This window comes from Sminthopsis crassicaudata, chromosome 5 (genome assembly GCF_048593235.1).
Source record: "Sminthopsis crassicaudata isolate SCR6 chromosome 5, ASM4859323v1, whole genome shotgun sequence".
Taxonomy (NCBI): Eukaryota; Metazoa; Chordata; class Mammalia; order Dasyuromorphia; family Dasyuridae; genus Sminthopsis; species Sminthopsis crassicaudata.
The window spans coordinates 65,898,712-65,925,454 of NC_133621.1; the positions used below are offsets into that span (position 1 = coordinate 65,898,712).

General features: G+C 36.7%; 1 long non-coding RNA gene across 1 annotated transcript; it reads right to left on the minus strand.

Annotated features, from left to right (window-relative positions):
- Nucleotides 1–1,032: 1,032 nt before the first annotated feature.
- On the minus strand, nucleotides 1,033–21,738 carry LOC141542546 (uncharacterized). Its single transcript, XR_012482194.1, has 2 exons — nucleotides 21,634–21,738; nucleotides 1,033–1,692 (listed from the first exon to the last, which is right to left on the minus strand). It is a non-coding gene; the product is annotated as an uncharacterized LOC141542546 (long non-coding RNA).
- Nucleotides 21,739–26,743: the final 5,005 nt, after the last annotated feature.

The following is a 26,743-nucleotide window of genomic DNA, read 5'->3' on the forward strand; positions in this document are numbered from 1 at the left end:
TATAAAGGTCCAGATGATAGAAAACATAGATTGTTTTCAGGAAGAAGAGCATAGAGCTAGAGCTAGAAGATAGAGATAGAAAAAAGAGAGAGTTAGAACAGTAGGGTGGTATCAGATGTACCAATTTGAATACCAGGGATTGAATATCAAGTTTTAAGATTTATACTTTAGGATTCAATAAGGAAGCACTGAAGAGGGATAAGGCTATCATATCTAGGCTGGTAACATCATCTATTAATAATAGCTAGCATTTCTGTGCTACTACAGCACCTACTATGTGCTAGATACCATGCTAAGTACTTTATAAATTTCTCATTTGATTCACACAAACAACTCATGAGGTTCATGTTATTATAACTTTACTTTGCAGTTGAGGAAACTGAGGTAATTAGAGGTGAAGGGACTTGCCCAGGGTTACCCAGTTACATTTGAACTCACATCTTTCCGACTTCAGGCCCAACATTCTATACATTGAGCCACTACACTCATTTGTAAAAGAGACTTCCTTAGATAACTGCTATTTCTCCATAAAAGTCATCTTTACAAAAAATATATTTTTTTTTATTTTATTTTCTTCAATCAGTAAAATTTTCTCTCACTCAGCTTGTTCCCCATCCCCACCATCAGGAGAGGAGATAGAAAATAAAAAACAAAACCCTTGCAATAAATATACATAGGGAAGCAAAACAAATTCCCACCTTGGCCACATCCAAAAGTTTTGTCTCATTTTGCACTAAAACGCATCTCTTATGAACTGCGGGCTTTTGAATTGCTCAGTTCTTCAGGCACTTTATCTGTTGCTTACCCTCTCTGCACTCATGTTAAGACACTAGCCCCCTTGGGATTCCATACACTTATAAGCATTACAGTTCAATCAGCTTGGAGGAGTGCATCAGGGATAGTGGGTTTTGGTTTTTGGTTTTTCTTAAACAATTAAACTTCTAATGGAAGTGACTTAGTTAAACAAGGGTGATCAGGAAGGCAATGAAGGAGCCCAAGAAACCATCAAAAGCACTATATGCTTCTTTTCAATTTTCTTTCTTTTTTTTTGGTGGCTTCAAGATAGAAGCATATTGTCTTTGCAAAATAATCCCAGGACACAGGTCGTCCTCTTTGCTAGATCCCAAAGCAAGCCCATCTTCTGTTCAGTTGTGCACCATTGTTTACCCAGAATACTTAGCAGTTCTTTCCATGCAGGAGGATACTTGGCTTTTGCCACCAGGAAGGTCTGTTCATAGATGTCCATAGTCAGCAAGAAAGGGAGAAACAGGCCTCCACATGGTAGTCTTCTCATTTCTTTGGGCAAAATACAGTCCCAGAAAGGGGCCTCAAAAAGAACAAAGGCCTCCACAGGAGATCAATGGAGAAAAAATATTGACATTGTACAATAGTCCACTTAACCACAAAGCTTCATATGGCATCAATCCAATTCCATGAGATTGTGCAGAAAGTAAATGAAATTTGCATAATCGAGTTGTTTCATTTGGGGCAGGTCCCTTCTATCAAATCCATTTGATGTTGCCTATAGAGAACTTTCCTTTTGTTCTTCCTCCAGATTCTGTTTTCATAGCATCCTGAGGTATCACTCTCCATACGTCACATTGTTTTCTATGTGGAAAATTTGAGGAGACTGTGATAATTTGGTAGACCTTCCTTGACGATGGCTAAGGGTCTCTCCATCAGGGCAGTTGCCTAGAATCAAAATTTGGGTATAGGATGAGAAGGAGCGCAGGAGAGGCAGCCCCACTGGGAGAGGGGAAGGAAGAAAGAATGAGTGCTTAGTAACACCTGCTATATGCTAGCTACTGTGCTAAATGCTTTATAAATATTCCCTCATTTAATTGTCATCTTATTATCTTATTATCATTTATGATCTCTTCTTATTATCCCATTTTATACTTGAGGAAACTGAGGCAAGTAGAGGTTAAGTGACTTAGTATCTGGGCTAAATTTGAACCCAGACTCAAGGGAAGTTCTTTAGACATTGTACCACCTAGATGGCTGCCACACTGTGGATTTTTTTTTAATCTCCTCTATGGTATCACCACCAACTTCATTCAGCACTTTTGCTCCATCCTTAACTTCCAAGTGGCATCTGGCATAAATGTATTACCGATATCAATTTTTTTTTTATTTTTTAATTAATTTTTTAATTGAAACTTTTTGTTTTCAAAATATATGCATGGATAATTTTCAACATTCACCTTTGCCATAGTTTCTGAAACAAGTTTTTTCCCCTCCCTTCCCACCCCTAAAATATGTTAAACATGTGCAATTCTTCTATACATATTTCCACAAACATAATGATCAAAAAATGAAAAAAATGAGAAAGGAAACAAAATGCAAGCAAATAGCAATAAAATGGTGAAAATACTATGTTATTATGGTCCACACTCAGTTACCACAGTCCTCTCTCTAGATGACATGACTCCCTCCATCACAAGCCCATTGGAACTGGCCTGAATCATCTCATTATTGAAGAGAACCATGTCCATCAGAATTGATCATTGTATAATCTTGCAGTTGCCGTGCATCATTCATATCTTAATCATATTTGATATTTACATCGCATTTTAAAGCTTGCAAAACACCTTACCTACATTATCTCACTTGCTCCTCAAGATAACTGGTGGGTGTTATGAATATCATTCCCATTTTACAGATGAGGAAACAGATTCTCAAAGAGGTTAAGTGATTTTTCCCACCATGGTCATAAAGCCAGGACATGTTATAGTTGGGATTTGAACCCCAAGCCTTTCCTAAATTTCAGTCTAGGTCTTTTTCCACTGTACTACATGGCCCTTATTATGCCCGATTATTAAACTGAAGCCAGATATTTCTTTTCCTCTTCCAGTCTGAGGGAGGGGGGGATTAGGAGCTGATAGATCTTAAGTTCGTGTTGTTGTTCTTGTTTTGAGGGGACGGTTGTATTTTTTAAGCTAAAAAGTCTTATAAAACCATATTGTAAGCAGTGGAAAGTTTTTGTCCTTTACATATGGCTTGAATTTGCCTTGTAACATAGATGATTTCTGTAAAAGGGGAAAGGGTGAATGGAAATGTGTTTGGAGTTCGGTGAACCTAAGAGGTTTGGAAAGTCCTGTCAAACTTCATCATTTTTCATTAGAAACAGGGATGAGGAACTCTAGCAAGACGCAATTTCAGCAAATCCTAATGTAAAATATTTCCCCAATAAAGCAAGGGAAAGAGTTTGATTTTTCCCATTAGGGGGCAGGAAGTTTAGGAGCCATTGGGGAAAGCCCAGCATTTGATTGGTGAAAATTCCAGGTATGATGTCACTCATCCTGTGCCAGAGACAGTTTCTGTGTAGAATAAGTGAGTTAGATGAGATGACCTTGAAAATCCTTTCCAGCTCTTAAAGCTGCGATACTAGGGTCCCTTGACAAGTTACAGCAGCCTGCGCTGAGTGAGCAAGCACCCTGAACCCAATGACAAAGTCGGGCGAGGGGCTTCAGTTTGACTTTTACACACTAGAGGGCAGTGTGAACACATCCCAAGAATGAGCATCCAAATAGAAAGAGGAAGATTGATGTCTAATAGATGGGAAAATCCATGGTCTCTGGTATTGTGTTTATGTGGTGGTTGCCAAATGAATTCGGACTATCATTTGACCATCCATCCAAGTTGTGAGAACTTCGCTGCAATAGTTTGAGAAAGTCCCATGGGACCACCACCATCGCCACTCCCAGCAGCCCCTTAACTGTTCCCCGACCCCTACTCTCAAAGCCAAAAAAATCTTAAATAAATACATGCAGCTTCCCTAGTGACCAAAGCCTGGTTGGTTCCTTAAAAAGTTCAACGATCCATCATGGAGAAGCTGGTGAGCTTCCTTCTTTTGAAGATGGAAGGGTAGGTAAATGTGAAATAATAGACAATGTTTTACAGTGGATAGGATTGTGGACTCCTAAGTCTGAAAAGGACTTCAGAGATGACTCTCTTCAAACATTTTCACTGTACTGAGTAGTTCTTGTTATATCTGAGTTTTGAAATGAGTTCAGATTTTTTCTCCTCCAATGCTAGGGGGGGAAATTAAAAGCTAATAGAAAATCTTAGTGTTTTCTATCAAACTAAAAAGAAAAAAAAAAATTGCAAGTAGTGGGAAGTGTTTAATTCCTTTACCTGATCTGCCATTTTACAGAAGAGAAATTCAGGACTAGAATGTTACTTAGTAGTGTCTACACACAAAGGGAGTAAGTAGACAGCGGCAGAAGGACTAGTGCTAAGCTTATTTTATTTGTTTGTTTGTTTTTTCCTGGCCAAACCTATGATTTCATCAAAATAAAGAAATCGAGGTGAAGAAAGTTCCTTTTCCAATATTACCATTATTTATATAGAACTTTATGACTACACAACATGTTTGGTAAATCTCTCCTTTGGATTGTCACAGAAACAGTGTGATGGCTGTACCAGGATCATAGAAATTGTTAATGAAACAATGAGGGTTAAGTGACTTGACTAAAGTCATACAGCTAATAAGTGCCAAGTATCTGAGGCTGCATTTGAACACAAGTCTTTCTGACTCCAGGCTTGCTTCTCTATCCAATATCCAATCGAGCTGTCCTGACACTCATAGATCTTAAAACTCTAGTTCAGTCCTGGCCTTCAGAGTTCCAGGGCTCAACTCACATCAGATGGGCAGATGGGGAGGGGAAGAAGTATTCACTAGTCCTGCTGACCAGAACAAAGGGACTATGTGGTAATGTTTTCTCTTTAAATTCTTCTCACGAGCTTGATTCCATGATTCAAAAAATATTTATAAAGGGTGTGTGCAATATACAATATTAGATTCTGGGCAGCATACAAAGTTTAGACAACAAAGGTCTTAGGTCTTGCAAAAAGCGTTGGAGAGGGAGAATAGAATGAGAAGACAAGTGACCTTGTATTGGGGGGTCTAATAAGAGAAAAAACGTGAGGAAGCCCTGATGGCAGCTACAAGAGTTTCTCTGCCTGAGTAATTTCCCTTTTTTTTTTTTAACTTTTTATTTTCAAAATATATGCATAGATAGTTTTCAACATTCACCTTTGCAAAACCTTGTGTTCCAAATTTTTTTCACCTGCCTTTCTCCCATCCCTTCCCTTGGATGGCAAGTAATCCAATACATGTTAAAACATGTGCAATTCTTCTATACATATTTCCACAAGAATCAAGCTGCGTAAGAAAAATCAGATCAACAAGAAAAATGATGAGAAATAAATTAAAATTCAAGTAAACAACAACAAAAAGAATTAAAATGTTATGTTGTGATCCACACTCAGTCCCTACAGTCCTCACTCTGGGTGTGGTGGCTCTCTCCATCACAAGACCACTGGAACTAAGCTGAATTACCTTGCTGTTGGAAAGAGACATTCTGTCAAAATTGGTCATTGTATAATCTTACTGTTGTGTACAGTGTTCTCCTGGATCTATTCATTTCACTTAGCATCAGTTCATGTAAGACTCTCCTGCCTGAGTAATTTTCATGAATAAAGAACTGGGGGGAAAGCAATGGATTTTTGTGTAAGAATAGTAAAATCCTGTTATAGTTTCTCTAGAGATACTAAGAAATATTTTCTCTTAAAGCCCTTTCTGTGGGAATGGTCCCTTGGAAAGGTAAGTGATAGACTAAAGGGGGAAAAAAGACCTCTCAAATGAATTAATTAAAGAACAAAATCCTTTCTTTTTGACCTGAGGGATAATCCGCTGGTGATACTCCTTAGCTTCCTATTCAATTTAGAGTCTAGATATCATCTCTGGGAGGAACCTCACTGACTCCTCCCTGGGAGTGGCCCAGAAACAAGGAGAGTCACCTGATTGCTCAATCCTGGAATGTTTCCTTGATTGTATTTTAACTTTTTTTCCCCCCCAAGATTCCTGTGTTATTGAAGTCTTTAGAGCAGTCTTGTTTGGGAGGAAAGGAGATGTGCCCTTTTGGATATTTCTGTCGTCAGTTAGAAAAGACTTGGGATAGATTATGATAACTCAAGTAACATTGTTTCTGGCAGATGAACCTCAGCTGAAGAGTATAATATTAAGAAAGATAAAAGATTCTTTCTTGGCTTTGTCTTCTTTGTGGTTTTATTTTTATAAGAGGAAATTCTAAGGGAGATCCCTGAATATGCTTGCTAAGCACATGTCATATCCTTTCACCCAGTAATATGGGGATGGAGGGAAACAAAGAAAAGAAAGTAGAGAGAGTAGGTGAGGCTGCAGTGGATTTAGTGCTGGAGTCAGGAGAGATTCATCTTCCTGAGTTCAAAATCAACCTCAGAAACTTAACTAGTTGGGTGGCCCTGGGCAAATGATTTTATCTCAGCCACATCTGTAAAAGAGCTGGATAAAGAAATGGCAAACCATTCTAGTGTCTCTGCTAAGAAAATCCCAAGTTGGATATGACTGAAAACAATGAGAAAACAAGAGATAGATAAGCCTTCTTGGTAACTGGACAGAAAAAAGCAAGACCTGCATTTTTATCTCTGCTTAGATATTTATCACAGGTGTGTCCATGTTCTCAGAGCATCACTTTCTTGATCTATAAAATTAAAGGTTAGACTGGATGGTTTCCAAGCTACCTTAATTTCAAAGCTGGCTTAATTCTCTGAATGCATAGTGGCAGGACAATGCAAAGGAAGGGCACCTAAGTACCACCATAGTGCACAGAGGGCAGGGTCTGAGTTCAAACGGGACCTCAGGCACATACTAGCTATATGATCTTGGGTAACCTCTGTTTGCCTCAGTTTCTTTACCTGTAAAATGAGATCATGATAGCATCTACCTTATGAGGATCAAATGGGATGGGATGGTCATCTAGTGCTATGTCAGTATTAACCATTATAATTATAGAAATGCCAAACGTTGACAAATACCAAACCTGCACAAGCCAATTTGTTCTACTGTAGGGCAATTTCTGTCTGTGTATAGTCCTGGACCTGCTAAAGGTGATCGCAATAGAGTTTTGAGGAACCTCATCATCCCCCCATTTAAAGAGGGCTCCCAGGCCAACTGTTTCTTCATTTCATACCTCTGGATTGGCCTTCATGTCAAGTACCTTCCACACTCCCCTTTTCAGCATCCTTTTGTAGATTTTCCTCCCCCATTAGATTGTGAGTTCCTTGAGGGAAATTGTCTTCCTTTTTTCATTTTTAAAAAATATTCACAGTGCTTAGCATAGAGCCTGGCACATATTAGGCACTCAATAAACTTACACTGAATTTGCCTGACCTTCGGTAGAGCATTCTGAGATCACATTGGTCTGATCAGCCACAGTTGGAGTTACTGTAGCCTGACGACATTTGAGTCCTCTGAGAATGAAGGATAATCACCAATAACCATCGCTGAAGGACTGACTGATTTGTAGTCAGGAGGCACTATGCTGGACACTCTATAGCCTCTGGCTGGAAATATACACACAAAATGATGGAAGACATCAAAGTAGGAGGAGCCTGTGGCCTTAGCAGGTGTCCCAGGGAAGGGAGCCAAATATCACTATCATCATTTTCATTCATGCATCCACAACAGGCATGGGTTTTTCTTTTTCAGGGTTGTTTATAACCTGGGTGCTAATAAAACCGTTATTTATAAAATAGAATAGTAAAACTGGAAGAAGCCTTGCACTCATTTCAACCTTTTTCATTTTGGAGATGAATCACAGAATTTTAGGAATTAGAAGGGATCCCAGAAGCCATTTGGTCCAGGTTATGATCAAAAAGAATCCCTCACTGCCAGAATGGTCAGGCCTCTGCATAGAGACCTCCAAGGAGATGGGTCCACCATCTCTTGGAATTGTCCATTATAATTTTTTGGAAAGTTTGAATTATTAGAAATTTTTTCCTGACATCAAGACTAAATGTGTCTCTTTATACAACTGCCTATTCCTGGTTCTATTGAGTCTAATCATCTTTTTTCCCCTCCACAAGACAAACTTTAAAGTATTTGAAAATAGCTGTAAGGCAACTATAATGCATAGAGCACTGGGCTTGGAATCAGCAAGACTCATTTTCATGAGTTCAAATATGGCCTCAGACATTTGCTAGATGTGTGATCCTGGGCAAATTGCTTCATTTTCCTTCTCTGTAAAATGAGCTGGAGAAGGAAATGACAAAACATTCTAATAATCTTTGCCAAGAAAACCCCAAAAGAGATCGCAACGTCAGACATAAACTGATAATGTCACAACACCCCTCTTTTTTTCTCTTCCCAAAGCATACATGCCCATTTCCTTCAACCAATCCTCAAATCATGAATTCTAGACCTTTACTATCTTGGCTGCTCTTTTCTGACATTATGACATATCAATGTCTGTCTTAAACTGGTGCCAAAAACTGGACACAATACATCAGATGAGGTCTAATGAGACACAGAGAAAGGGTCTATGCAGAAGATACTTTTTTTTAATGAAACCTCAAACCTTGTTACATGCTTTAGCTGCCACTATATATTTTTGATTCATATTAAACTTGTCCCCTGAAAATCCCAGATCTTTATAAGAAAGATCATTATTTAACTATCTCATCTTCTCTTTATGAAGTTGATTTTCTTTTTCTTTTTGGATATAAGTACTAGATATTACATTTATCACTCTTGCATTCCATCCCATTATTCTCTTGCCTATCAAGATTCTCTTAGACTCCAGTACTGTTCTCTAGTGTATTAACTGCCCCAACAGCTTTGTGTCACCTGCAAATGTCATGAATATTCCATCTTTGTCTTCATCCAAGTCATTGATAAAAACATGAAATAACACAGGATCATGAATAGAGCCTGAAATAATACACCAGAAACTTCTTGGCATATTTATCCATCAATGAGCATTTAATAAAGACTTAGGTGGCTCAGTGGAAAGAGCACTGGGCTTGGAATCAGCAAGACTTGTCTTTGGGAATTCAAATCTGGCTTCATACACTTATTAGCTATATGGCCTTGTTAAGTCATTTCATCCTGTTTGCCTAAATTTATTTGTGTATCAAATCAACTGGAGAAGGAAATATCAAACCACTCAAATATCTTTGCCAGGAAAATCCCAAATAGGGTCATAGAGAGAGGTATGCTTGAAAACGACTTATAACAAAAATGACAAGTCCCAAGCACTGTTCAATGTTTACATTGATCCATTAACAACTGTTCTTGGAGTTCTACAATATAACCAGTTATGACAGCTTCTAGTTGATTTCTCATCTAAACCATATCTTTCCCTCTTTTTCCCAGCAATAGCATGAGGTACTTTATTTGGATCTTTGCTAAAAGCAATAAAAATGTGTCTGTGATATTCTTCTCAGTTCCTTTATAAAGATTCCAGAGCCAGGAAAGATGAAGTGATTTGCATAGTTACTCTCAAGGTCAGAACTAGAATCCATATGTCCTGAAATTCTAATCTGTTTTATAAAAATAAAAAAAAAATCTTTTCAATAAGTTTATAAAGATTTTCGTGGAGGCTGCTGACCATTCTAAAGCTCAGGAGTTTATCAGCCCATAAAAATTTCCTGCTAACTTCTCTCCCCTGTTTGAAGAAGTGAAGGAATATGAACACGGAAGGTAGTTTATACCACTAGTCTTGATTAAAGTCTTATTTTTTTTCGTTATTCTTATTTTTTTCTTATTTTGTTTATTTGTTATTCTTATTTTTTTTTCTTACTGCTTTTTTCTTTCTTATAATTCTTTGTTTTGAGTCAAGTGGGTCAGCATTTATTAAGCTCCTGTTATATTCCAGGTATTGTTCTAATCATGAAGATACCTAGAAATGGAAAAAAAAATCATCCCTTCTCTTAAGAAGCTCATAGTTTAATGGAGAGATGACGTGCAAACAACATATAGACAGGATAAACTAGAGACAGTCTCAGAGCAAAGATCTAGGAGGATGGAGAAAAGCTTCTTGCAGCAGTTAGAACTAGCTGGGACCTGAAAGCATGATTTTCTGCATAGAAAAATAAATTGGAGTGATTTATTTGGAAATGAAAATGATGTAAAAATGAAAAGTATCAATAATGATGATGATGATGATGATGATGATGATGATGGTGATGAGACTTAGCTCTAAGGAGCTGGTTTATTCTTTCCTGCAGTCTCCTCTCTTTGCAAATAACTGCAAACCCTTTTAGATTCAGATTGGAAAACCTTTGCAATGCTCCCCCCTACTGGCCCATTGCTGGAAGTGCTCCACAAAACTCACTCCAGGGAGATTAAAATCTCCAGCCATCTCTTTATCACCTTAATCACCTCTATCATCTTCCAATTTTCTCTATGAAATTGAGAGAAATCTGTGGAAACAACTTAAAGATGGCAATTGTGTTTCCCTTAGGTCTTCTCCATGCCAAATAAAGGCAGTTAAGTCACCCTCTTCCATGACCCATTTGGGATTTTCATGGCAAAGATACTGCAATAGTTTACCATTTCTTTCTCCAGCTCATTTTACAGATGAGGAAACTAAGTTAAACGGGGAAAAATGCTTTACTCAGGGTTACAAAGGACAATTTTGAATTTGGGATTTTCTCACTCCAGGCCAGGTGCTCTACCCACTGCACCATCTAGCTGCCCCTAAATTTAAGCCCTAGTTTTTTCAATTGGTTTTCACATGACTTGGTATTCAGGACACTCACCATCTTGGTCCCTCACTTCACTTTTAGATAATTATTCCCATGGGATATTTCCATGGGGGCCTTGATTATATTCTGCCCACCTACATATCAGGTGGTCATTTGAGGTCTGCATTTAGTGTCCCATCTTCATCACATACGAACAGAAGAGAACACTGGCCTTCAGGCTCCAGAATTTAGCTTTTTGTTTGGGAGGCTGGCAATTGTGGGAGGGTTGGATGTCACCAAGGTTGGACAAATGCTCAGGTTTGGCATATGGTCCCACTCTGTGCCAGACACAGACAAAAGGAATAGGAAAGATAAATGTTTAAGGACCAGAGAGCCCAGGCTGAGTATCTCACAAAGACCATCGGTATGTGGGAGAAATGCCCATCCTGTCAGAGACACATGTACAAAACTGACTTGCTGGTTTTTTCCTTCCTTATATGAAAACTCATGATCCTGGTCACACTTGTGGGACATGAAGAATGCGGGTGGGTGAGCATGGAAGGTTCTACCTTTTAAAAGTAAAAGAAAATCCAGAGAGGTGGTTCCCTAAATACTCACAGATTGGGGCAAAGTTCTCTGTACCAAGAGTCCCTAGTCATGAGCAAAAGGCAACTATGTTTAAGGACTAGACCTGTGGCTTCATCAGTAAACTCCAGGAAGAGGAAACTCCTTCCACCAATGCAGGTGAGCATCTTCTCTGTACTATTATGTGTTATTCTTGTGATTATCTTTACTTTCATTTCCACTTTGTCCCTGGAGAGAATTGCCTAGTTGGCAAGCATGATCAGGAGACACAATGAGTTTTGTCACTAATTCACTTTGTGACTATAAGCACACTATATACTCTGGAGACTTCAATATCCTCTTCTCAAAAATGGAAATAATCAGAGCTGTCTACCTATCTCATGGGGTCACAAAGATGAAAGAAGATAGCATGGGTAATTGGAAAAATATGAAGCACTGCATGGGCATTAAAATAATATTACAAACTTACAGGCTCACTCTTTGTTTTTTAAAAATTCACTCCATCTTTAGTGAGAGTAATTTAATTGGCCTAAAATTAGAGAATATTTTTTATAAAGTCTGAGAAGATCAAGTTGAACTTGAAGGAAAAATGAAAAGTAACCAAATAGAGTGGAGATGGCTCTGAGTTCTCCAAAGCTATGTTAGATCTTTCAGGTTTTGCCAAGCTGGAAAGACTCCAAGATTGCTTAGGAGTGGATTCTGTGCTTCCACCAAAGGTCCAGCTGGAGGAATTTGGAGAAACGTATCACCAGAAGTCTGACCATTAGGCAAGGAATTTTCTCAGACACTACATTGCTTAATAATAATTTGTCCAATTATTATAATAATTATTTCATGATCTTTCATGTCATTCTATAGAAATCATCCCTCTATGTCGATATTTACTTTCCACTTGGCTTTTATTTGGCACTGTGCTTCCACCAGTCAGAGCAACTTCAGTTTTTAATCACTTTTCCTTCACTTTGAAAAGGGTGAGACTAAAGGAATGTAATTCTCCAGCAATGTCGGGTGGAAGGAGGATGGCCTGCTGTGTTCATTTAATCCAGAGAATGTTCTTCTGTAACAGTTGCCAGGGCCTTAGCCTTTCTGATTTTCCAATTTCTAAATGAAGGATGAGAAGGAAGGGGTGAGGCCATCGCTTCCCACACTGATCATCTCAGTTGCCAAGTTCAGAAATCCCACTGCTTCTAAGGATTCACCACTGCCCACCTCACCCCCCACAATCCCTCCCAACTAACCTCAATGTAACCCAGTGGAAATAGTAATGCATTTGGAACCAACAAACTTGGGATTGATTTGAGCTTTATTGCTTACGACTCCTGTAACTGAGTAATTCAGTCTCGTGAGACCTCGGTTTTTCCATCTGTAAGATGAAGGTGTTGCATTTGATGACCCGTAAGCCCATTTCAGTTCCTACCCTCTGCTTATCACAGTTTTCCCCAAAGCCAGTTGCATGGTTTCTTTTTAATTTTCATCCCGTTATGTTTCAAGAGACGGCTCCCCCACTTCTCCCTCACGCACACACATAGAGACACATTTCTTCTCCCCTGGTGGCGCCTTCGCCCTTCAATTATCTATGGCCCGTTATCATGGTTCTGCTTCAGAAACTTGCCTCATAAATCAACCTGTCCGTTTCCCTAATCAGAATTGTTACTTGGCTCTGAATTCCCTCCTGGGTGGCTGCGGCGTTCTTGTAATGAGGTGCCAGGACTGGATGGAATGTGCCTGATGAGAGAGCTTGTCAGAGTTTGGGGGAAGGAGCCTCTCCCCCTCCTCTGGGAGACCACGCCTCTCTACCTGCAGGTCCCTCTGAAGTGCTGGACTCTCACGATGAGCATGGATCCGTGGCTGGTCCTCCAGAAAGGTATATTTCTATAGCTCTCTCGGACTTACAAAGCCGAGCTGCTGCACTTGGTATCAAAAAGATCTGAGTTCAAATCTCACTTCAGATGCTTGCTAATTTCATGATAGTGGGTAAATCACCTAAACTTCTAGTCATCATAAAGTGACCTGGACGGGATGGTCTCTAAAATCCTTCCAGCTAGGAGTCTATGACCCTTCTCCTCTCAAAAGCTCTGAGAGAGAGGGAATACAAGTCTGGTTACCCTCTTTTAACCTAATCCAACAAGCATTTATTGAGCACCTACCATGTGCCAGTGCCAAGCACTATGCTAGCTTCTAAGGACATAAATGGGATACAAATGCACACACACGTACACACATGTATGTATATGTATAAGATATATAGGTGTATGTATAGGGTAAAAATGTGTGTATAGGATACAAATATATACACATGTGTATGTATATGTTTAAGATGTGTAGATATGTGTATATATGTATAAAGCATAAATATATGTATAAATACAAAAATACACACGTATATATATAAAATGTGTAGAATGCAAATAAGTGTTTATATATAGGATACAAATGTATACACACATGTATGTGTATAGGATATATATGTATAGTGCACAAATATATATAATATATATGATGCAAATATATACACACCTGTATGTATAGAGTGCGTATGTATAAATGTATAGGATACAAATATATGTGTGTGTGTGTATATATATATATATATATATATATATATATATATATATATATGATACAAATATACACACATATCTGTACATGCGCATGTGGGCATAAATATATAGGTATAGGGTGTGTAGATATGTTTGTGTATAGGATATATATGTATTGTATTTATATGTATACGATATATAGATATGTGTGTATAAGTATAGGGCACAAATATATGTATAGGATATATATATATGTATGTGTGTATGTATGCACATGTATAGGATACAAATAGATGTACATGCACACATATGTATGTATGTACATAGGGTGTATGTGTATACATATAAACTACAAATGTATATGTGTGTATATGTAGGATATAAATATATGCATTGCACATGCACATGCATGTATATGAGTCTGTAGGATATATAGATGTGGATGTATGTACAGGACACCCATATGTATAGAATGCATAGGATACACATATACATTGTGTATATGTACAATCTATGTACATGTGTATGCAATGCACATATAAGTATGCATGTACAGGGTACAAATATATACTGTGTGTGTATATATACACACATACAGGATACATACATATGCAAATACATAATGCAAATACATTTGTAGCCTATTGTTCACAGATCAATTCTCATACAAACACACTCAAGGAGCTTCCATTGAATTGGTCTAGAAAACAAATACATTCAAGGGTAGCAATTAACATTGCCAAATGTTTGCTTTGAAAATGCAAAGGTCCTCCGTCCAGATGGCAAATTTTTGCATTCATTTAAAAAATGATTGGATTTCAGTACAACTTTTCAAGAACATATTAAAGATATAAAGCATGGCATACACACTGCCTCTCTGACCTCTGAGTCATCGCCTACATTTTCTTTCCAATTCTGGGGGTTTTGTTGTTTTATTTTTCCCAAGCTTCGTTTCTGACTTTCCTCAAGTCTCAGCTAAAATCTCCACTTCTACAAGAGGCCTTTCACAGTCCTTCTTGATGCTAGTGCCTTGCCCCTTTTGGTTTTTCTCATTTATCCATTATACAACTTGTTTGTACAAAGTTGTTCGCATATTGTCTCTCCCTTAAATTGGGAGTTCCTTGAAAGACTGTTTTTTGCTTTTTTTTGTAACCCCAGCACTGTACTTGACACACAGGGGTCCTCAATGAATGATGAATGTTTGCTGACTGGCTAATTGACAGTTTATACTAATGGTCTTTTTTTTTTAAGGCAATTGAGAGTCATTCTGCTAGTAAGGATCTGCTGTTTTATAGATAAGGAGACTGAAGCTCAGAAAGCCTAAATGTAACAGGTGGTATAATCTGGATTTGGGCACATCGCCCCCATCCCAAAGTCTGGTGTTCTTCTCATTATGTTGCCAAACCTATCTCTGAAGGTAGAAACAACTACCATAGCAGATCCATGGCAGGTCATGTTGTATTTCCTTCTTCCCTCCTTTAACCCACCCCAATCACAACAGATATTTATGATCTATTATGTTCCAGCCACATTCTGCTAGAAGCAAGAGAGACAAAAATAAAAGTCTAAGTTTCTACCATCAAGAACCATATATTTTATGGCCCTCTTCAATTGTCTTAAAGCACCTAGAGGCAGCTTTATGGTGACAAAATGAATCTAGTCTCAGGTCTGGAATCAGGAAAACCCAAGTTTAAAATCTGCTTCAGATGCTTACCAGCTTAGGCAAATCACTTAGCTCTGTTTGTCTCAGTTTCCTCATCTGTAAAATGAAGATTGCTATCTAAATTGTGCTGTGTTATTGTTATAGCATCTACCTCTCAGGGTTGCTGTAGGATCAAGTGAGATTATATCTGTACCATTTAGCACAATGCTCAGCATATAGTACGTTCCTATATAAATATGAGCTATTATTATTTTAACATACATTTCAATAAAAATTTGCTATTTATTACATGCCAGATACTGGATTGTATGTATATATTTGTGTAGTTACATATCTAATAGAACCAGCTCTTATCTATGTAAATCTCTTTTTTTTTGTTCTTTTTCCATTGCATGCTTTTCAAAATCTTTGCTCTTCTCCTCCCCACAAAGTACTACCCATTCTCTGGAGTAAGGTATCTCTATCTATTATTAGGGATTAGGGAATTAGAGACCTTGGACTCAGTGTATCTCTCTCTCCCAAATCAGCATGCTTCCCAGGAAGCTCTTGCTAGTTTTATTGATATAGCCTTTGAGAAGTCAGGATTCTGAGAAACCCAGGTTGAGGCAATTAAGTGAATTCTGTGCTGTGATCTGCCCGTTATGAGGTATAAATATGGTTATGATCAATTTTTTTGTTGATTTGCAACAAATAATGCAAAAGCAGAGATGGATAGTAAGATTGTCAACATTGGCAAAGGGAAGTCAACCAGCCTGAGATGTGCAGACCTCATTGCTGGGCATGTTTTTTTACATTATATAATACTCTCCATAGATTGTCCCTAACAATAATCTGGTAAAGAAGTGATTGCAAGCCTGCAAGATTTGGAACAAGCTACCTCACTTAGACCTTATCTTTTGCCTAAATTCAAACCCAAATGGCTCCTAAGAGCTACAGACAGAGAATGATCTAATACCATCAATTATGGCATTGACAAAAAAATTAGCTTGAATTTTTTCAAGTGCTTCTGTCCTTCTCAAGTTAGTAGTAGATCCCATATGAAGGTTATGTCAAATAAATCATATTCATTTTTAAAAGTCATTTACTTCAATAAAAAATTAAAAAATCCCTTGACAAAAATACAGCATTGATTTATTTTTAAAAACACTAAAAAGCACAAGAATAAGTGGACCTTTTTAAAAGAAAATAAACATAATCAACAAATTGGTCCAAAAAATTTTATCATGTGCAAAGAAGAGTATAAAGAGTCCCAATATTCAAAGAGCTCACATTCAAATGGGAGATAACATATATAAATAATTGGATATATGGAAAATAGATATATAGTAGATGAGAAGTCATCTCAAAGGATAAGACACTAGCAATTGGGGAGAGAGCTCAGGAAATGCCACCTGCAAAAGGTAGGATATACATGAGACTTAAAAGGAACGGAGAAAATTGAAACATGGGAATGAAGTGAGAAAGTGTTCCAGTTATGGGAATAGCCAATCCAAAAGGACATTGCATCTGTCTAAATCTTAAATTTGCATCATCTTTAAGGGATAAACATTAGAATCCATTCCAATAATATAGGTAAAGCAAAGGTATCCCTTGTCAACATGATTACTTAATGTAATTATTGAAATGTCCATACAATAAGACAAGAAAAATAATTTGAAAGAATAAGCCTAGACAAAGAGAAGACAAAAACCATCTTTATTTTCAAATGATAAGATAATTTTCTTGAAGAATAATAGTTTCATTGAAAAAATCAGTGGGAACAATAACTTCAGTAAAGTAGCAGACATATAATATGCATAATAATCACCACTCTTTCTATATTTCATTTTTAATAGCCAGAGAACATAGAAAAAGACATTCCTGTAAAAACTATAAAATGTTGAATTGAAACGCAAGACAGATTCAAGACTTATAGAAATATAATTATTAGTGACTGTCTGTAGAAAAAAAGGTTGACTTAAATAATTGTTGGCTTATTCATTGCTGGCCCATGCCAATCTAACAAAAATAATGGCTTTACCTAAACTAATTTACCAGTTTAGTGTCATTCCAACAAAACAACCAAGGAATTACTTTATAAAACTACACAAAATAACAGGTAAATTCATCAAGAGAAACAAAAGGTCAAAAATCTTAAAAGTGATAATGAAAGGATAGAGAGGAAATAATACTTCAAAATCTATCATAAAGCAATAATTGTCAAATAGAGAAGTCCTGTGGCAGAATGAAATAAGAACTAGCTTTAGACTTAGATTCTAAATGTACTTCTGACATATGCTGGTGGAAAATATCACTTAATTTATCAATTCCCTAGGTAATTTTCTAAGATTATAAGTTGTACAGTAGTCACTGGTCTGAGAGAATTTTCTCATTTGAAGTTCCCTACAGTGATAAAATTACAAATTAAATTTAAATATATAAATTGGTCAGTGGAATAGATCAAGCATGGATAGAACATCATAGTCTTGTACATCATTATTCCAAGAACACAAAGTAATGGGGCAAGAATTCATATTCAATTAGTTCTTCTGAGAAAACTAGAAAACAATTTAGTAGACTTTGATCAATAAATTATACCATGTACTGGTATAAACTCCACAAAGAGCCTTAATATAAACAGCTACATGATGTAATTTAGAGAATAAAAGGAGGTATGCTTGGAGGAAAGTGTTAAACAAGGGACATGAATGATTATAACAGATAAAATAGACAATTTCTATTATATGAAATAAAAAGGTTTTCATGAAAAAAATCTGTTCACTTGAATAAAAACAGTCATTGATGGGGATGAAAGGAGAGAATCTCTATAGAAAAATCTCTAACAACAATCTGACATCCAAAGTGCATAATGATGCAAATAAACTTAAGACCAAAACCCATTCCCCAATGGAACAGTGGTCAAACTATCTGAATGGGCAATTTTCAAAAAATATCAGCAACCACATGAGAAAATGTCCCAAATTGCTAATTATATCGCAATTGCAAATTAGAAGCACTCATCTTGCATTCATCATATTGCAAATTTTACTAATGATGATGATGATGATAACATTTATATAGTGCCTAATATGTATCAGGTACTGTGCTGAGCACTTTACAAATATTTTTTGAAGGAGATAGAGATGTTTGGTCTTATGAAGAGAAATTTGGTAAACAGGCTAGTTATCTTTAAGTACCAGAAAGACTATTTATTCCATGAAAAAGAGATTAGACTTGTTTTGCTTGGCCCCAGAGGACAGAAACAGGACAGAAGGCTGGAAGGATCAGAGAGGCAGATTTGAGCTTCTTCCTACTTGGAGTTGCCCAAACATGGGATGAAAGGTCTCTAGTGGGAATGAATTTCCTAACACTGATGGCCTTAAATTGGATGTTGTTTAGCCTCTTGATGAAGTTTCCATACAAAGGTTCTTAGAGGGAGAATGAAATGACCTCTGAAGCTCATGTAATTTACTTCATAACTCGAAAGGAACATTTTACTACCTGTCCTTTGTGTCTGAAATGCACCTTCTTCTTTGGAGTCTGCCACTTCCCTACCAAAAGGAGGGAGGTATGTTTTATCATTAGTCACTCAGAACCTAGTCTCTTAAACTGTGATTCTTGACCCATATAGGGTCTTGTAACTGAATGTTGGGTTGTAAAATTGTGATTTTCAGCAAATGTTTGATTTTTATACCTATTTTACATACCTATACACCCAGGGTCATGTAAAAATTTCTCTCAGGCAAAAAGGAGTCTCAAGTGGAAAGGGTTTAAGAAGCCCCAGCCGAGAGTCAAGTTTGGTCATTTCATAATTCAGAATTCTTATGTCTTTTTTTATGCTGATTTTCTTGCACTATTTACTTCTTCTCCTGGCTTCCTTCAAGACTTAGCTCAAATCCTTCCTTCAGCAGGAGATTTCTTTCAGTCTTGCTTCATCTTTTGTTTTAGAAGTGGATCAATGACACCATAGGGTGATGTCTTGACTTGCCTGTGACTTGAATTTAAGTGAGGTAGAATTACTCTTCCAGTAACCTCAGCTTCTAATACTCTCCCTTCTCAGATTACCTCCCATTTGTTCTGTAAGGGTAACAAGGTGGTGTAGGAGTAAGAATGCTGAGCCTTGTGTCAGAAATACCTGAATTTCAATATAGCTTCAGTGACTTACTGGCTATTTGATCCTAGGCAAGTCATTTAACTTCTATTTGCCTCCGTTTCTTCATCTGTAAAATGGGCATAATAATAATGTACAATTTAAAATGGGCATAATAATAATGTACAATTTTCCATGGTTGCCATGAGAATCAAACAAAATAAATATATTTATATAAATATATATTATATATAATTATATAAAATATACAACTATATTTATATAAAATTTTACTATATCATATTATAATTATTACTTAATCATAATATATAATTACATTATATATAATTGTATATAATTATATGTTTATTATTTTATATATACATATATAAATATATATTATATATTTATATATAATCAATATATTATAATTTAATGCTATATTATAACATTATAATAATAATATAATAAAGTGTTTAGCACAATGCTAGCACATAGTGAGCTCTATATATTAGCTGTTATTGTCAGTGTTGATTTTACATATCTTGTATTACCTAGCAGGGCAGCTAGGTGGTACCATAGTGCATAGAGCACTGGGCCTGGCGTCAGGAAGACTCATCTTGCTGAGTTCAAATCTACCTTCAGACACTTACTAGCTGTATTAAACTAGGCAAGTCACCTAGCCCCGTTTGTCTCAGTTTCCTTACCTGTAAAATGAGCTGGATAAAGTAAAGGCAAGCCATTCCACTATCTTTGCCAAGAAAATCCAAAATAATAATCATGATGAAAAATACTATCCGCATCCAAAAAAAAAGATCTAATGAAGTCCAAATGTTGCTTGAAGCATACTCTTTTGCACTTTATTTTTCTTCATGGTTATTTCTCTTTCTCTTAAATTTCTCTATTTCTCCTTTCACAACTTGAAATATATATATATATATATATATATATATATATATATATATATATATTTCACATAATTGCACATATATAACTACTATGAAATTGCTTACCATCTTAAGAAAGAGGGAGGTTAAAAATTGTCTTTACATGTAACTAGAGGGAAACTTATTTAAAAAATAAAATAAAATTCAAAGAAAAAAGAAACGAAATTCCCAAAACAGTTCCAAAAGAATCAGATGTAACTTAATCAATTGAACAACAGTAAAAATTATTGTTATTGTTATATATCTTGGATCTACCTATTTAAACATTGTCTCCATCTTTAGAATATAACTTCCTTGAGAACAAGAACTAATTTTTGTCTTTCGTTGCACACCTCCAGAACAAAATAAGCCTTTAATAAATAAAGGTTGTTGACTGATTATTTGTGCCATTTTAACATTCAAGAAATGTTTGACCATTGCCATATTGATTCCTTTCTCTTTCTTACATGTTTATTGACTTTGAAAAATAAAACCTAAGCAACTCAGGCATCATTGAATTGACCAACCCTCCTTCAATGAGGCAATGCGTTCTTAAGTGTCAAAATCCAGCTCAAGCGTGTTTTAGGCAGCTCACTGCTGATCCAAGAAACTGGGGAGCAATCCCATCCCTCTGTATAAATTCCTCTTCCTTTATAGTGCATTGACTAAATGAATAGCAGGTCTCTCCTCCAAAGAAGGAAACAGCGCCTTTATGTCTGTTTCCAACAGTTACTTGGCTATGTGTGATGGGAAGTCAATGTTCAGGCTGAGCAAATTTTCTAAATCAAGGGGCTTAGCTGTTTAAAATTAAGTTTCCTTCAAATGCCCCAAGGTATCATTTGTGTATATCATGGATGAAGGGTGAATGAAGGGAAGAAAATTCAGGTTATCAGCATTTGGACTGCAAAAAATTAAACCCAAATAAAGCGTAATAAGGAATTGATTGGGAGCAGCCCATTTGGGCTCATTTGATCCTCACAATAGCCCTAAGAGACCAGTGCTGTTGTCTTTGTACAAATGAGTAAACTGAGCCAAGGACAAGTTAAGACACTGGTCCATAGTCACACAGCTCATATGTGCGTGAGGCAGACTTTCAACCTTGATCTAAGCCATATGTTGTAGTCCATACAAAAGTGTACACAATAATCAAATAATCCAACCAAACTTGAGAGAAACCAACCTACATCATTGTAGAGTATTTGAAAGTGTCCTGAATTAGAAATCAGTAGACCCACAATCAAGACCTGTCTTAGCCATTTTGCCATCTTGGCAACTCGGTTTTCCTCTCTGGACCTCAATTTCTGAAAAATGTAGGACTATGTGGTCCTAAGCTCTTACATTTTGTAGTATTGAGTTGGATTGTCTTGAAGGAAAGTGTAATCCAGCTATGATGGCTGCATTCTGCCAGTTGACTGAATCAGACTGAATCAGAACCCTTGTGACAGTTGGCCAGGGTATCATCTCCCCTGGGCAATTCTGGAACCTCAGCCAGATGCTTATTTCATTCTTTGGCTGTTCTTTTTCTAAATACCATGCAGACTACCACCTTTTTATGACCACATTTCCTGGAATTGGTCACAATTAATTAGGTCACAGTTTATTTTATGTTAGTGATTTTGAAGTCTCTTTGAGATTTTAGAAACACTCTAGTTTCTTGAGATCTGGAGAACACCCTAATTTAGTCAGCAATGCATTCATTTTCTCAGAAGGTGACATGGTAGAAAGATGAGTTCTTTTGTGACTGAAAGTCCACTATGTCCAAGCGATAGTAGGGAAGGAAAGGAAGACGAAGAAGGGTCACAGAATAGCCGCTAAGTCTTCATCATAATGATTGACATTTTTACGTTGTTTGAAGATTTGCAAAGTACTTGACATGAGCACCTGTTAACCCTTAACATATCACAACCAGAGAAGTGCTGATAAGTGTTTAACAACCAGCTTATTCATATGCATATATATGTAAGTATATATACGTATGCATGTATACACACATATGTATACATATTTATACTACAAACATATATGTGACTATGTATTTATACATATATACATATATTTGTATATTTGCATATATATAGGATATGTTTTAAGCTTTGCAATATTAAATTTTTCTCCAATTTTTTCTTAAGACCAGATAGCAAATAAAGCAGAGAATCAAGCTCCAACCTATAGCATCTGCTGACTTCTGAGGTACAAATGCTTACAATGAAAGGTTAACAATTGACTCTCAAGTTGATTGTGCTCATGCTTACAACCTTGATGGATGGATAGGTATTAAAAATTAATGTTCTCTCCATTTTACACATGAGAAAACTAAAACTCAGAGCAGGCAAATGATTATTAATAGTCACATAACCACTTAAGTATAAAATATAGAATCGGAATCCAGATCCCCATGATTCTGAACGGCCAGGTGGTACATAGTATATAGAGTACCAGGCTTGGAATCAAGAAGACTCATCTTCCTGAATTCAAATCTGGCCTCAGACACTTAAGAGCTATGTGACCCTCCTCAAATCCTTTAACTCTTTTTGCCTCAGTTTTTTCTTCTGTAAAATGAGCTGGAAAAGGAAATAGCAAATCATTCTAGTGTCTCTGAAGAAAATCTCCCAAAAAGGAATTACAAAGAATCAAACATGACTGAACAACAACTAATGATCCCTAGAATTCATTGTCTTATAGAATCTTAGAATATTAACAGTAAAAGGGACTTTAGAGGTCATCTGTCTAACTCCCTGTGCTGCAGATGAGAAAAAAGAGCATTTGGGAGCCCACATATTAGAGTGTGCAGGGAGGTCATCTGTACTGTACATATGGGGCTACTTATGGTCTTATTTATACATCCTTTTTATCTTTTCTAAGAAGAAAAAGAAACCAATAAAGAGTTTAAGGAATATTAGAGTTCAGTTATTGCTCCATATTAAGATTTAGATTTGAACCATTCATTCATTCATTCTGTTTTAATTTTAATTTTGTTCATTCATTCTTTAATTAGCATTTGCTAAATCCCTGTTATTTGCAAGGAGGTATTGACTTTTGGGGATGCAAAAACAAAATGGAAAACTGACTCTTCCTTCAAGGCATTTACACTTTACTGAGGAATAAACTAAGCATCCACAGATAAGGCAATACAACATATAATTTGACAGAGTGGTGATGGGGATAAGGAAGGATGGACACTAATAATGGAAAATCAGGAAAGGCCCTGTATTGGAAAAGGATATTAAACTGAGCTTTGGAAGCTCAGATTCTAGGCAGAGATGAGCAGAAAATACATTTCAGGCATTTGAAGAAATAAAAAATGAGATGGGGGATAACATATGTTGCATTGAGTGGAAGAGACAACAAATTCCTCACTTTTGAGCATATAACAGGGAAATAATATGAAATCTGAATTGGAGAGATAAGTTGGAACCAGCATGGTTTCAAATGCCAAATGAATTCATTTAACATTTTATCTTAGGGGCAATGGGAAAACACTAAAACTTTATCATAAGCATTATTTTGGGAATAAAGTCATTAAGGATTGTTTAACTTCCATCCTAATTGATTCCATCAGTGACTTTTATTTATCTCAGCAGGGGATCAGTTTCAAACAGTAGAAACTAAAGGGAGAATTTTTTTCTACTGATTCAAGGGCATTTATTATCTTCTTTTGGTCAAGAAAGGAGCTAGTTTTGTCAAAGATAAGACTTAAAGAATAAGCACTTCCAACTGAGAAGATAAATGCCAAAATTTTGAAATTGGAAGAGTGAGAGTGGAATTCAAGGGGCTCTGGCAGTTTTTTGCAAATAAATGAGACATGATTTTAGGAAACAGTGACATCCACCTAAAATTAGTCAGTTAAAATAAATGTATATTTAATTTTTGATTAAAGTTTGTTGGTTTTTTTGTTTGTTTTTCACTATGTGTTTCTGTGAAATTCTAAGTAAAATGTTGGGTTTCAGAGCTGAAATGAATTAATCTTACTTTTTTTTCCCTCCTTGCATTGTACTAGTTTTTAAAAGTTGCTTTAGTAATGTCTATTGAAACCACAAAGAAATAACAAATCCATATTGTACCTCTGAAAGAACATGCTGTGATATTCCAGGCCTCAATAAACCCACTTATATTCTTGTGTGTGAAAATACACCCACACACTTATGATAGTTAAGTAGGAAAAGGAAACCCCAAACCCCAAAAAGCAAACCCCAAACAACACTCAATGCCAGAGGAAATGCAGTGACATTTAAATGTTTTGGGGAGGGGGCTTTTTTCCCTTTCAATGCCTTTAGAATACAAGTCACTGATATAATCTCCCAGATTTGACTTACAAAATGGTTCAATTTTTATCATTTACCAATGATCACTCAAATGGACATTAATCTTTCTTGAAATTTTGGCTATAGGTATCTCTGATATTCCGCGCTTCTGTGATGTTACACATGCTTGGTGATTTCATTGCTGTCCATTCATTATCTCCCAGTGGACCGTTGCTGCAATTCCAAGACACCAAAGAATTTTATTTCCATAACATAGCACCACTTCTTGGCAGATGTCAATGAGATAGATCAAGCAATGATAGGGAAATGCATTGGGTTGCTTGGGCAGAAACCACTGCATTAGCATGAGTATTAATGCTAACATTGGCCAACATGTTGGGATCAGGGATAGATACTATTTCCTCACAGACAGGGGGAATATAGAAATTTGAGCAGTTCTCTGGACTCTAAGAACAATGTAGAACTCTCCATTTCAGGTAAGATTATATTTCTAGGTGGTTCAGTGGATAGAGTTTTAGACCTGGAATCAAAAAGACTTGAATCTTCTTCAGCCTCCAACATTTACCGTGTTATTTTGGTCACCTAATTATTTGCCATAATCCAGCAGAGAAAGAAATGGCAAACCCCTCCAGTTTTGTTTTGTTTTTTTTCCCCAGAAAACCCTATACAGGGTCACAGAAAACTAGATATGACTGAACAACAGCAACAAAGGATATTTCTGGGAGTGGGACTTAAGATAATGACCTACATGTAAAGAATTCTCATATATGCTGTTGACAAATTCAACAAACATTTCCATTCAAAAATATTTTTTGAGTAACTGCTAAATACAAATCTTCTAGATGGCAAAAAAAATATATGATCCTGGTGGGAATGTGGGGGAAGATCTTGAATCCTGAATGATGAGATTGGATAGGGCATCTTTATACACTCCCCATTGCAGCCAAACTGGACTATTAGCTGTCCCACAAACTGGACATTGCTCTTCCAGCTTTGTACTTTTGCAGATGTTGTCCCCACCCCTTACTCTAAGCCTAGAATGAACTCCCTCTCCAATCTACACCTTGGAGTCTGTGATTTCCTTTAATGTTCAGTCTATTGGAAGCTTATAAGTGAAGTCTCCCCTGTTGCTGTTGTTTGTCCTTCATTCTCAAACATCAGGGAGGGGATGCCATGACATGCTGGACAAGGTCACCTGCTTCACTTTCCCCTCATCTGGGGGGATCCCATCTGGATCCTGTGGCCAGATAAAGAGCAGAACAATTGGAGATGGCCCTGGATGCAAGGGAGACCTTAAGCTAAGGTCAACAGGTCTCAGTTTGTCTGAGGCAGCACCCAATCAGTGATTAAGGCTTGGTAACAGCTGAAACAAAGAAGCTCCTTTTTAATCTCTGCTTTTACCTTTTCACCCTCAATATAGCATGTGTACACTTATCTTTTTATTGGGTTCTTTCCTCATGGAGAACATTAAACGTTCTTTAAGGTCAAGGACTGTTTTTTCCTGGTTTTGCATCCCCAGTGACTTGTACAAACTTCATACAATAAATGTTTATTAAATTGGATTGGATACAGTATGGAATAATGGATTGTACTGGGCTTGGAATCAGTATGATGGGTTAAAATCCTGTTTCCCATGCTTACCATGTGAGCTCTGGAAAAGTCATTTAATTGCTGTGAGCTCTAGGCTCCTCATCTATAAAATGGATATATTAGCACCTATCCCTGTGGGTTACTGTGAGGCTCAGGAAATGATGGCTCATAACTCTTTGCAAACCCTAAAATGGCATGTAAATATCAGTCAACAGGAATTTAGTAAATTCTCTTTTTTTTTTTGGAAGGCAATTGTGGTAAAATGACTTACCGAGGGTCACACATCTAATGCATGTTAAGTGGTTGAGGCTGGATTTGAAGTCAGGTCTTCCTGATTGCAGAGTCCGTGTTCTATCCACTGCACCATCCAGCTGCCCTGAACTTATTAAAGTCTTACTCTTTACCAGGAACTAGCAAAATGATGGAAATACAACAAAAGTCAAGAAATCATTCCTGCTCTCAAGAAGCTCCCATTCTAATGGGAGACACAATATGCTAATAACTAGGTTTGTTTGTTATTTGCTTTTGAAGAAAACCAGTTACATCATATTGACATGCTCATGAATTGGATTTAAGTGAGGCAGTGTTGTACAAAG